Raw genomic sequence first — 14,327 nt, forward strand, 5'->3', positions numbered from 1 at the left:
ATAAAATAAATAACAACAAATATATTATTTTTTAATAAATTAATACGAAATATATTTTTTCTATTTGATGATGAAATACAATTTATTTTATTAATTATATTATCTTAACATCTTAATTTTATTTAAAATTATCATAACACTATATGATATAGTTTGTGAGAGGATTATTATGATTTAGGAAATTTGGTCCAATATAAGAAACTAAAATGGTTAGAGGTAATTTCTTCCTCCACCTCCAATTGTTTTTTCTGCACCTCCATAAATTCTAATATCCCCACTTTGTGCTTCATTTAAAGATTTCCTTCTTTCTTCTTTTATGCGTCATGTGTCTCCCTACACCTCCATCTGTGCAGTCTCTTTTTGTCCTTCTTCAGAAGAAGTGCATCCCCAACACACCTTCCTCAATCTTTACCTTCTTTCTCCCCTAACCAATATTGTCACTCACAGTCATCAAGATTGCATTTTTATTCCTATTCCAACTTCCTGAAACATCACAACCTAGACTCTCGCAAGGTCTCTTTCCCACATCGTGAAATAGGGAATTAACATTTATCCAAGGTAAATCTCTTTCCCACATCATACCACGATTCAAGGTCGCCATTGCCGCGATTTAGCGTTGTCGCTACATATTAGACAAAACATTTATCCACAAAACAAGATTTTTGATTCAGAAGATTTAGGACTCTAAAATACGGGATGTATTCGTATATGTTGGATTCTACAGGAACACTTTCCTATTTAAAATTTCACTCCGATCTGTAAAATCCTATATGTATTTTAATTTGAAAAAAAAATGGCAAATATTCTTACCAAAAAGATCGAGTGAAAAAAAATTGACCCGAAAAACAAGAATTCTTTCTATTTATTAGTTATTAAAACATCTAAAAAGTTTTTTTTTAATTATATTTAGTAAAATTATAAAACAGATTTCTCTTTTATTATTTTCTCTTTTATTAGTTATTAGAAGATTTCTCTTTTTTGAATGTTACTGTCAAGCGGGAATAATAAGATTTCTCTTTTATCATTTTCTTAAGGATTTTATGAAAAAAGAATCAAGATAGATTCATTTGCATACTTATACTCTTCTTTTTATTTGAAACTGGTGTAAACACATGCGCTATCACGCTTGTATATATGCATTTGTTGAATATGCAATTGTAATGTTATTAAGTTAATAAACAAAATAAAGTGAAATGTACAGAAAAAATATGAGAAAATAACTGTTGCTGAATAGGAGAGAAAAAAAAGAAAGGAGATAAATAAATAGTTTTATAAAAACTTGTAAAAGTAACCGTTAATTTTAAAAAAATTAACAAATAATTACATTGTAAAAGGTAAAGTTGGAATTATGAAATGTGGACAAAAAAGAAGGAATCGTCTTTATATATAGTTATAGATAGTCCCTTAAATGTCTCCCAATGAGTGTCCAACTGGGAGGAAGTTCCACCTGCGAAGCGGACAATACCTCGAGAATGCAGTCGTTGTTCTTAATGATGTTGTCGGACGGACTTGGATCGGGTTGAAACATTGGTGTTGTCTATGGGGACGACAACTCCCTTACCCTCGAATGGGGGCTTGTTCTGGTATATCCAATAAGTCTCACATCGCTTAGAAGTTGAGGTCAAACGCAGTTTAAATACTTCTTCCTCCCTCCACCATCTAAGACACCTTGTAAGGACAAAACTGTGCATAATTCCACACTCCAAAGCGTATAATACTCCAGAAACGTGATTATTGTTCCTAATGATATTGCAACACTGACTTGGGTCTAGGGATGTCAAAAAAATACATACCCGCGGATAAAACCCGCAATGGGTAGGAAACAGATATTAAAAATGGATACCCACTACCCGTGGATACAAGTATTTTTGATACCCGTACCCGTTGAACTTTAATTCACAAAAATACCCTTATATATATATATATATATATATATATATATATATATATATATATATATATATATTAGTAAAAAACATTATGCGTCTTCATTCAGTAATGGTGGTTGGATTCTTACCCCACATTGGATTAGAGTAGATTACTTCCAGATACTATGGAGGCATTGATGTGTCTCCAAAATTGGTTATGGACCAACATGGAAGGTAATGAATTAACACTTTTACTTAGATATTTTAATTAAGTGATTGTTAGAAACTTTTAATGAACTTCTTTTGTTTTCAAGCTCTTCTAGATTAAAATTGAACAACATGAAACTTTATACAATGTTGCAAGATGTGGACATTGATGAAGTTAGTAATTTCTTTAATATTTCATTCAAAAATAAACTACAATATAAATTGTTAGTGATTTTTTATTTGTTTGTTTTTTAGGAATTAATCGGAGAAAGTTGGCTTGTTGATCCAAACACTAATTATGGTTAAATATTTGCTTTTTAATATATTTTTGTAAATACCCGTGGGTACCCGTGGATACTCGCAGATATGAAAATAATAGGCGGGTACCCGCATAACGGATACCCGACAGATATGAATACGGGTATGGGACAAATATTTATGCAGAGGGTACGGGTACCCTACCCGTCCCGTTGACATCCCTACTTGGGTCGGGTTAGAACAACAAAAATTTCTTCCCACGAGTATGCACCCAACCAATAACAACAATGCTAAAAACAAACAACTCATACCTAGTTAAGTTACAAATGATTATGGAGGTGGTACTAGGTCAAATATAGAGAGCAATGTCACTTTCATCTTGAAATTTTTAAATTAAAGATATTTAAGTCATTTACTTTGTGCTATGAGTGCAAAAAGAAAATATGTAGGTGCATGAAGAAATAGCTTTAAATAGACAGAGTTGTCAAAAATTGGAGGCCTGTATAATTCTGGGCCGAATTCGGCGTTTTTGCAGCGTGACTCGTAAAAAAAAGGCCTGTCAACAAGTTCAAATGTTCTTTTCCAATTTAAATAAATTCAAACCAAAATAAAACATGGACAAGGAAAAATGTAGAATGCAAGAAGTTTGGGTCAGGTTGATCATTTGATTATAATATGAAAAATCAAATATATTTTTTTTGTAATAAAAAATTGGTTAGTATTATTAAAATCAGTAGTGGGAATATGGAGAGGAAAAAGATATTTGAGATATTAAGCAACCAATTAATTAGCAAAATACTTGAGAGAATTTTTTATGTTGAAAATTAAACTTCTGATGTCCTTAATTATCTTTCATCCGAAATTTATATTAAAAGTAGAAATAAAATTTATTTTTGAAATGATATCACAAAAAATAGTTAGAATTTACTTATATATTGAATAGGAGAATTTGTCCTTAAAATTTAAATATTTGAGTCCAAAGAAATTCTTGAGTATTTGACTAACTGATTGATTAATATTTCAAATATATTTCTCCTGTTTATATTTTCATCATACATGAAAATTTGACTTTTCATTCACGTATATATTTTTCAAAGAATTCACTCGAACTTGGAGTTAATCTCCTTTCAACTAACAAAACATATAAAATCAAACACAAAAGTAAGACGTAATAAACTAGCTACACTTGAACTTAGATATGCAATGTCCAATCTTAGATAACCAAACCAGAATGTGCTGCTACTACAAGCTTGGTATTGAAATAGCCCTGTTGCCAAAATATCTAATGTAGTTTCTTCTTTTTGGTGTTGAACTTCCCACACCCTGCAAAGAAGCTAGCCAACAACATGATGCCATTTCAAACTTCCCACCATTTGTGCATACTCTTTCCCAGCTTAGGTTGGAAACATTTAAGAAAGTGGTGAGAAATGTTTACTTTAACCAATATATTTACATTTAGTTTCTTCTTATTTTCTATATTTTGAAAATCTTTTCATGTTCTCCAACATATTCAAAGAGCTTGAAAGACACAAGAAAATAAAACAAGAACTTCAATTCAACATTCCAATAGAAATAGAACACTAAAAACATGTTAATTTTAACGAAAATATATTTGACATTTCAAGGTGTTTGAACCTCTACTAAATATGTAGTTTATCATTTCTCAAGAAAAATCAGTTTCTTTCAAAGATTAATCAAGATTTTCGCGGTAATCCTAGAACAACAAAACTTATATGTGGTTTGTGAAACTCCTAGTTTTTCTTGACGGTTTGAAATCCCAGTTATTTTGCTAGAGTTCGTAAAACCTTAGGAAAAGGCTATTGGCTTCTAATTATTAGATACGAAAATTCACATCTCTATTATTAGAAGTGGACTTTAAGCCTAACTCAACCCCACAAAACCGGTTTGTAAGGTGAGTTTTGCACCCCACTTATATATTATAAAATTGTCTTATCTCTAGTCAATGTGGGACTTCCAACATCTACCACAGATGTAAATGTATTATAAAGCTATGTTCTGGAAAGAATTTTGTATCCTTTGGACTACATTATGTTTAAAGATGGTTTTGCAGTTACTTTCAACTTCTTAAAAACTAAAGTCTGAAAATGCTATAAGATATGCATGTTGAACAATTTGTACATTATATCCAATGTAGAACCTTTTAATACTACTTGCTCTCTAACAATAAGTCCTTACCCTCTACACAATCCTTTGAAATGTCATCTACATACCAATTTAAACTCAACAAAATTTGTGGCATCAACATCGTCCATCATAGGAAATACTCATGTTTGCTTGATTTATCCTTCATCCCCACCACTATCTGACTAGCTAGAATATAGGATTTGTTGATTTTCCACCCAATCCTTTATACTTGATATTCTTTAGTAGGATGACTCAAAGAGAGAAATAGAGAGAAATTGGAAGCTAAGACACACTATTGGCTCCAATTAGAAGTTGCAATTGGTTGTAATTCGAAGAGAGATGAAGATTTGCAAAGACAGACTACATCACACAAGTAGAACATTTGCGATATAGATTGTGTTTTTAGAAGAAAGAAAAATGAGAAAGGAAGCACTGTGAAAAAGTTCAGGATATTAAAGAACTTTCTCCTAATATAAGAGATATGAAAATTTTAAAGATATGAAGTATAAATATAAAGTGATCTCAAACTCAAAAATTAATTATATTGGATATTCCTTGTATAAAAGTTATAAATATAATAGTAAATTGATATGTAACATTACTTTAAGGATTATTACCAAAAACTTAAAAGAAAAGAAGAAAAAAAAATTCAAAGGAAAAGAAGAAAAAGATTTGTTGGGAAGAGAAATAGAAGAGAAGAAAAAAGGGTTATATTCCAAATCATCTAGTATAATAATTGAAGAAAAATCTTTAAAGAAAAATTTTACAACTTTCATTTCTTTCCCTATTATAAATAATGCAAATCTTATATTTTTGTTTTATAGTGAAGATTTGTATATTAAAGAACACGACAAAAGCAATTGAAAGAAAAATAAAAAGAAGAAATAACACGACAAATATATTTATAGACATATTATTCTTAGAGTTTTTGTTTATGATTACAAGGAATTATATGGATATTCCACCATGTGTGGTATGGCCTAACTACTTATTATTATGTGAAAAGAAGATTTTTTAAGTATAATTTAAACGAAAAACTTTTATTTGAAAATAATAGGAATTTAGGAATTTCAACCTACATTAAAAAATATTCCATTGACAATGTATTGTCTTTTATTTGTAATAAAAAAAAAGCAAACAATACATGAATATTCTTGAATATTCTCAATAATTTCCTTTTTCTTTTCGAAAATAATATTTCTATCTTTTTTTTTTCTATGTAGGTACCAAAACTTTAAACTTCGAGGACAAATCTTCTTAAAAAATAAGGACGAAGATGATTAAAAAACATTGTAGATATAAGAAGAAGAAAAAAAAAGCATGAGTTGGATAAATAAAGAAGAAATTAGGGAATAAAGTCGTTTGTGAAATTTTTTGAAGTTTGTACATATGTTAGAAATTTCTAAAATGCTTAAAAGTTTCTAAAATTTAAATAAGGTGAAAAAAAGTAGAAACTTTTATTTAAATGTTTACCTTATTTAAGAAATACAATCTTTAGAGAACTATTACAAGAAAAATTGTAAATGAATCTTAAATATGTTAATTGACCTTTCATTTGCGATTCTTTTGGGATTCTTTTGGTTTTCTATTGTATTTGTGGTTCAATTTTGTTTTAATTCTAAAAACTCTGAAATTAATTTGAAACGGAAAAGTATTAAATATTGAATATGACATCTTTAAGAACTAACTTAGGTTGTACTATGAAATTTTATTAAAAACTTAAATCTTTATCGAAAGTTGAAGGTGCATGACAAGAATTGTCCTATACACGATTTGGATCTTGTTGTTGTAGTCTTTGTCTTGAAGACATGGAAGCACTATCTTTATGGTGTTAGGTTTCATGTGTTTAGCGATAGATAGAGCTTGAAGTGTTTGTTTCATTTAAGATGAGGCAATGGAGATGGGTGAACATTCAAAAAGATTATGAATTTCATTTGAACTATCATCTGAGCAAGGTGAATGTGGTTTTGATGCCCTGAGTAGAAATGCAATGTAATTATCTAGATGATGATCAAAGCACATGACTTATTAGAGGTTTCAAAGATGTAAGCTTAGATGTAGAATTTAAGTTTTATCACATTAATTGCAACAATGTTGTTATGACTAATGATTTCTTAGGTTTGATAAGAGATAAACACACTAGTGCAGTGAGGGCTTTTGGCCCCGGTTACTTTCGTGATTCTGCCTCAGTTTTAGAACCGAGGCATATTGGGGCGAGGCCAAAAGGCACCTCCTTTTGGCCTCGGTTATCACCCGAGGCCATAGCGTCTGTTTTCTGCCTCGGGTCTGGAAGAACTGAAGCCATAGGTATTCAATATTTTTTTTAAATAAAAAATTTCGCAGGACCTTTGGCCTCGGTTATGGTATGAACCGAGGCCATATACCCACTTTTGGCCTCGGTTTTGATAAGAACCGAGGCCTATTCTGCTTTTTTTTTTAAAAAATTTTTTTGTTTTATTGTGATTTCCACATTTAAACCTGCATATTTTTCACAGAACAGCACAACCCAGAACAGAATATTTTTTCAAACATCCACAATCCAAAAACATTTAAAAGATAGTTGGAATATTCACAATCCAAATACATATGTCCTAATCAATACTATTGTACATTTGAATTATGAACTTTGCACATGTTATCCTACCAAAGTTTATGGACTTTGTAGGAATTGGCACAGGACGCTTGAATGTCTGCAAAATAAGACATTAACATTAACTTAAGTTAGTATATAGAAAAACAACTTTACTATACCAAACTTTAGTATATTGCAAAGTAATTGTTTTAATTCAAATATATATTACCGTTTCCCAATTAGTTGTAATACGAGCACGCACGATGGTTGTCATCCATTGCATTATATAGTAACCGCACTCATATGAATTGGTTTGTCTATTACACTACATTATATCAAAAACATTAAAATTAATTAAGGTAGAAAATCAAATGAAAAAATTATAAATATATGGATAGAAATATCAAACCTGGAGGGAGCACCATGCAAGACATTTTGTCTTAGTCGTTGATCTCCCTAACAACATGTTATGTTCAATAATTGAACTATGATAAAGGGAATAAGTTAGGATACTTTTATATAACATGTCATATTCATAAGATTGAGATTGAGGTTTCTTACCAATCTATCACTTGTCTAAGATGGTTAGGGGCAGGGCGATGCAAAGAGCAAAACCACACAGCAAGGTTCTCCCTTAGGGAAACCACAAGTAATTGCCAATGATGTCTGAGAAGAAAATAAATTCAAAGAAGATGAATTATTGAGAATTCAAAAATCCACAATGCAAGAGTACCTAATAATGAAAAATGAAACCACAAAACTCAAACTATTACAATCCATAATAGAAAGAAAAATCAAAGCAACATAAAGGAACCAAAACGGCAAAAAAAAAATAAAACGCGTAGGGAAACCAATTTTTTTAACTCATCGGGAGCGAGGGACAAAGATTTAATTGACGACACACGACGGTTGATGGCGGATGTTGCTCGGCGACGGAGGCGGAGCGTGGTGGTGGTGGCAGCGAAGTTCGCGCAGAGTTTTCGAACTGACCCGCATCGGGAGGTGATTTGCAATCGGTGAACCTGGACAGCGCGACGGAGGCGACGACGCACGACTATTGATGGCAGATGCTGGTCGGCGACGGAGGCGGAGCGTGATGGTGGTGGTAGAGCGGAGAAATTCGCGCAGAGAGAAGAGAGTTTGGGAGACGATGAATAGTAGTTAGGGTTCACGAATTGGGAATTTTAACAGACTTTATGGCCTCAGTTCAATTAATAACCGAGGCCAAAAGCCCCCTTTACTGCCTCGGTCCTTAAAGAACCGAGGCCAAAAGCCTGATGCTGACTTTATGGCCTCGGTTCAATTAATAACCGAGGCCAAAAGCGCCCTTTACTGCCTCGGTCTTTAAAGAACCGAGGCCAAAAGCCTGATGCTGGTGGCATTTTTGAAAATTTGAAAACTGGGCTGCCTTATATGCTTCGGTTCATTTGTAATTGAGGCCTAAAGCCCCCTTTATTGCCTCGGTCCTTAAAGACCCGAGGCCAAAAGCCTGACGAAATTGCAAAAATGCCACCGCCTCCTTATAGGCTTCGGTTCAGCTGTAACCGAGGCCTATAAGGCGAAGTAAAATGTCAAATCTGCACTAGTGACAATTGGGAGATCCTACTTTAATATGTACAAGAGAGTTCTTGGGTACCAATCAAGTTAAGGATTTCTCAGTAGATCCAGATGGGATGCAAAGATTAAGAGAAAAATTATTTTCTTTTGCACAAGGCTAGCAAAATAAGATGATCTTAAATGAGGGCCACAAGAATATATTAAGTCTTCATCCTAGTTTGATGAAGATGTCTCAATACTTGAAGAAATCTTTTTGGTGGTCTAGCATGAAGGTTGATGTAGTTCATTATGCATCATCTTGTTTAACTTGTAAAATGTTAAAGGTGGAGAACCAAAAATCGGATAAAATATTTCAATAGTTGAACATTCCAACGTGGAAGTGTGATAACATCTCTATGGACTTTGTTACCTACTTGCAATGTGCAATTTAAACACATGATGTTATATGGATGATTATGGACAGAATGATAAAGAATATTCACTTCATACCAGTAGATATAAGGATATCCATCCAATAGTTAACACAATTGTATATCAGCGAGAAAATGGGATTTCATGGAGTTCTTGCGAGTATTATATTAGACAGAGATCCTCTATTTGCATCTTGCATCTGACAAACATTGTAAGAAGCCTTAGGGGACAACATTGAGTAAGAGAGGGCTTTTCAAACACTAGAGGATTTGTTGAAGACGTGTGTTTTAAATAATCTTAGGAGTTGGGATGAGGTACTAGTTCTTGTGGAGTTCACCTATATAATAACAATAACTAGACAAGCATCATAATGAATCCATATGAGACTTTGTATCGAATGAGATGTAGGAACCATCGTGTTGTATTAAGATGGACATATTGTCTTAGCATGTCCAAAGTCACTAGGAAACAACCAAGAAAGTTTGGCAAATATAAGATTTGTGAAGCCAACTCAAAATACGTTGAAATCCTATGTGAATAAAAAGAGGAGACTCCTAAAGTTTATAGTGGGTGATCATGTCTTCATCAAGATTCGCTTATCATAAGAGTTTGCCAAACCATCATATTCATAAAGCTAATCTCAAAATTTCTTGAATCGAATGTACCAAATCTTGAAACGAATAGGTCTAGTGACCTATGAAATAGTCATGTCTCCTTATTTTACTAGGCTATGTAATGCATTTCACATGTCTTATATGTACAAATACATTTCTAATTTGACTTTGGAACCCAATGAAGTTTTGTATGTGGCATTGGAAGACTTCCACAAAATTAGTGTTAGACTTATTTTTATGTATTATATATTTAAATTTATATTGTCTTTATAATATATGCAAATATTTTATGTTTAGAATATGTAAGTGTTCATTTCATATTACTATATATCTCAATTGAATGGATTGATGAATAAAATTGGATCAACGTACTCTTAATAATATTTGCACATGCATATCAAAAGTGTAACATCTATAATATACCTTAATAAAGTAAATACTTTACGCTTCAAATAAGACGAGCATTACAATTCAGAAAAATATATGTTTGGATCATAAAGCGATTTATTAATATGGATAAACTTGTGAATGAAAAATTGTAATAATTAGTACAAATTTTTTTATTATTACACGAATTTAACTCAATCTTTATAGTAATACAATTATACAATTGATGAATTGATTCATGCACCCACTTAGTTGTCAATTAGTATTTTCTTTAACATCGAGAAATTTAATTACATTTGAGACTATTATCCCTCTCATGTCACTGGGTTTTTTTTCGTACTAGGCAAATCATCCACAATAATTACGGTAATGGGCACGTTTTAATAAAATTACGTATATGGGCAAATCTTTTTGCCTCCACACGATTTCGCAATAAAGAAATCGTATACCCTTTGTACATTTTTCGTCATATGAAAAAGTCAAACGATCAAAAGCTGAAATTGTGGTGGGGCTAAACGTTTTGTGAAAGGAAATCGTTGTGGGAGAGCTCATTTTTAAAGGAAATCATTTGGGGGAGCACGTTTTCTAAATTGTAATCGATTACTGCCTGATGTAATCGATTACGAAATGAAATTTAGTATTTTTAGGTTTTTTGTAATCGATTACAAAGTGAATGTAATCGATTACAATTGTAATTTTTACATTAAAAAGTTCATTAAATTTTAATTGGATGCAAAAGCAAGCATAACAATATTGAATCTGAAACTAAAAATAGGGGAGAAAGTAGTAAAAAAAATTATAATTGATTAAGGTGCTAATATAACAAACTAGAATGTCATTGTGAAGTACACGGTGCATTAAAAAATACAAAGTTTGTAATAACATAAAGATAAAATGGATCTAAGAAGGTGGAAATTGGCGGTGCATGTAAGCCATGTCTTCCTCAATTTGACCAACCCGAGCATCCATACTGTCAAATCTAAAACAAACAAAAGCCCGCAGATTGCAAATCTTGTGGATAATATCATTGAGCATAGCAGTAGATGGATCCTAGATAGGCTAAGGTGGTGGAGACGGTGTGCGCTCTTCATGAATAGGTTGGCCCTCCATTTCATGTTTATCAACCCATTAATCATGAATGTTTCTTACAAAACCAAAGGAATGAAGTACTTTAGCACCAATTGAGGATGTTCTCCAATTAATGTCCTCAAAGGGTTCATCTTCAAGAGGAACATTAAACTGAATTAAAATGTCAGTAATGTGGTTTGCATATGGTAAAGGGGCATTGTCTCTTAATGCCTTTTTCATCTGATTTCTAACTAGATGACCTCAATTAACATCCCTTCTAGTCAGCATTGCCTGTAAGACCCGCTAAATTTAAATAATTAAATAATTAATTATTTAATTAATGCGAGTAAGAGAAGCCTTTATGGCATTAAATGCTAATGTTCATGACGTGGAAAAGTACTAGCTCAAATGGTTGAGGGTACTTAGTTTGTGTGAGAGGACTTGGGTTCAAGTCCTATGTGTGCCAATTGCGTGTAAGTAAGAAGATAACAATTGGGTTATACCAATTGGCATGAAAAATGGATTGACATGATGGTTTGGTATTGACTTGGCATTGCATGGTTGTGAGTTCTAGCCTTGGGGAAAACTTAAATTTAACTTTATATTTTTTTGCTAATGCTAAAGTTTGGTGGAATGGGAAGGGTTAAAGGAAACCTTAACTTATCTAGCAGCCAAGGGAGGCTGAAAAACAGCCATAAAGGGGACCATGAATGGCCATTAACCATTAATTAAGTGGGAATCCCGTTTTTGCATTATTGACCTAAATTTAAGCACGGTTTAAAAGGTAAAAGTTGAGTATTGGGAAAGGTTTTGGTAAGGATGAGACTATACCAGGAATAGAGCACGAAAGGAGAGTGTTTGTGAGTGTTGGGTGAGGTTCTGGGTCTGAATTGGTAGAAGAACAAGAAGGAGATTGGCAAATAAGAAGGAAGTAACACATTTAGCAAATTGAGCAAGGAAATCCGAGTTAGCGAAGTTCCTATTGTGTGTTTGATGTTGTTGTGATTTATTATTGATTGAATCGTGATGTATGCAGGGTTGGGATGACAATTTACATGAAAATCAGAGATGAAATCGGGTTTCTGGAATTTTTCCAGAAATCGCCTGGCGAGAGGCGCGTTGCGGCAAAGGATGAACCGCCAGGCGGCACGAACATAGTTACACTGTTTTTTGGCCATTTTTGATATTTTTGGGGTACCTGTGATGTGATCGTGATGTTTGTATGCTCGAATGTGAATTTTGATGTTTGATAGACTTTGCTTATGTTGATTATGTTGCAAGGCATGACTTTTGATCTGAAATTGGGTGTTGGGTTTATGTTGGGAATTGGATAGAATTCAGTTTGATTGATGAATACTCAGTTTGAGGGAATGAATGTTATTTCAAACGAATCGGGAATGTGGTTGTGTATGCATCTGTGTAACATGGGTTGTATGAATAATTGATAATTGTTTAGAATCATGAGATTATTTTGTCATATGTCTATGGGGTTATATAATGAATATTAATGCATGTGTGATGAGTTGCTGAATTCGTGAAATAAAATGGGAAATTATGATTATGCTGTTGTTGGTGATGGGTAAGCATCGAATTGGTCAAATATGAATATGTTGGGATATATGTATGAATAATGTTCAAATGAAAGTAGTTGATCCTTGTATGGTGGGTATATTAGAGTTTATGCTACATGATAGAGTGTACGGGAATTGGGTGGTTTTGGATTTGGTCAAAAGGTAAGAATAATGAACATGTAATAAAATGTGGCATTTAAACTATTGGGAACTATGGTCAGATGAGTGAAATTGATAACTGGGGTGGGTTTGGATTGCGCACACAATGTTTAAGTTATCTAAGGTATGAGTATACATTGCGAAGTATTGTTGCTGGACTTTTGTGAAGTTCGTAATTCCGTTATAGAATTATATCTGAAAATGCTTTAAGGGCACTATATTATGATGGGTTGAGTGCCTTACAATTTGGTATGGAATTGTGATTGGAGTGCAATAATTGTGCTACAAGTTTGTATGTGGTGTAATTAGGATACTTGTGAATCTGTTCAAGTGCCAATAAACCAGTAGCAGTGCGCTACTGGTATAGCGCTTGGTGGCGTGTGAGAGCCGCCAGACGGACGGAACACAAACCTGTGACAATGGTCACAGTGCGCGCAGGGCGCCTGGCGGTAAAGTGGGTTCCGCCAGGCGGAATAATGCAGCAGAAACCCTGGAGGTTCGGTGGCGCCTGGCGGCACGAGACAGGTGGGGCCGCGAGGCGCCTGGCGGTAAAGCGTGTGACCGCCAGGCAGTGAGGGTGCAGAGATGAGTCTATAGGGGCGTGGCGCCTAGCGGTGTGTGATGCCCGCAAGGTGGTATGGAGCTAAATTCCGCTAGTGGCGTGAGATGCGCACCAGGCGGTTTTGGTCCAGTGATGGTGCGTGAGGAAAGTTTTCTACACTGCTTTAGGGAATGTTCATGATACGATGCTTTGGTTGGGGGCCCAGTTACGAGTGCATCTTGTATTGGGGTAACACGTGACCACTCTAGGTTGTAGCCTGGTGGTTTAGGAAGTCCAGTGGAGTGTGTGGGTTGTGGCTCGTACGACGAGGTTTCGGATGGTTGCCCTCTTCAGTGGATTCTGATAGAGATTTGGTAGTCTGGAAATAGCTACAAACTTTATGTTTGTTTCGGGGAGCTCCACTTGGTGTCACGGTGAGATGTTGTGGCAAGGTTATTCCCACGTGTGGACTATCAGGTGGTGGCCTGTAGTCGGAGGGGCGAGTAGACACTCGTACAACAAAGATCGATCATTGATATCACCTAAAGGGTATAGAGATGATAGACGTCTAAAGGCAAGTGTTGGAAGTGAAGGAGTAAAAGAAAAGGGGAAAGTGTACTAACCCGGGTTTAAATTTATTGATGTTGTATTTAATATTATATTGTTTGGTTTTATTTAAATGAGCTCACCCTATCTGTGTGTGTGTGGTAATGATCATGTAACTTGTTACATGGGAGCATATGTGGATGCAGGTGAGCAGATAGATGCCTAGAGACGGAGTGGGGATATCTCAAGGCTTTATCACTAGTCATTATGATGAACTATGATTTTATATGTAATAATTTTATAGACGGTTTTAATTGTAACATTTACTGATGCGACTTATTTTATCTGTATTGGCGCGTTGGACTTTAATATTTAAATTCTCCCGCGTTTTTTTGGGAAATTGATGATAAATAAATGAGGTGG

Source organism: Vigna unguiculata, chromosome 10 (genome assembly GCF_037176805.1).
Source record: "Vigna unguiculata cultivar grain cowpea cultivar isolate G323 ecotype 2 chromosome 10, ASM3717680v1, whole genome shotgun sequence".
In the NCBI taxonomy this organism is placed as follows: domain Eukaryota; kingdom Viridiplantae; phylum Streptophyta; class Magnoliopsida; order Fabales; family Fabaceae; genus Vigna; species Vigna unguiculata.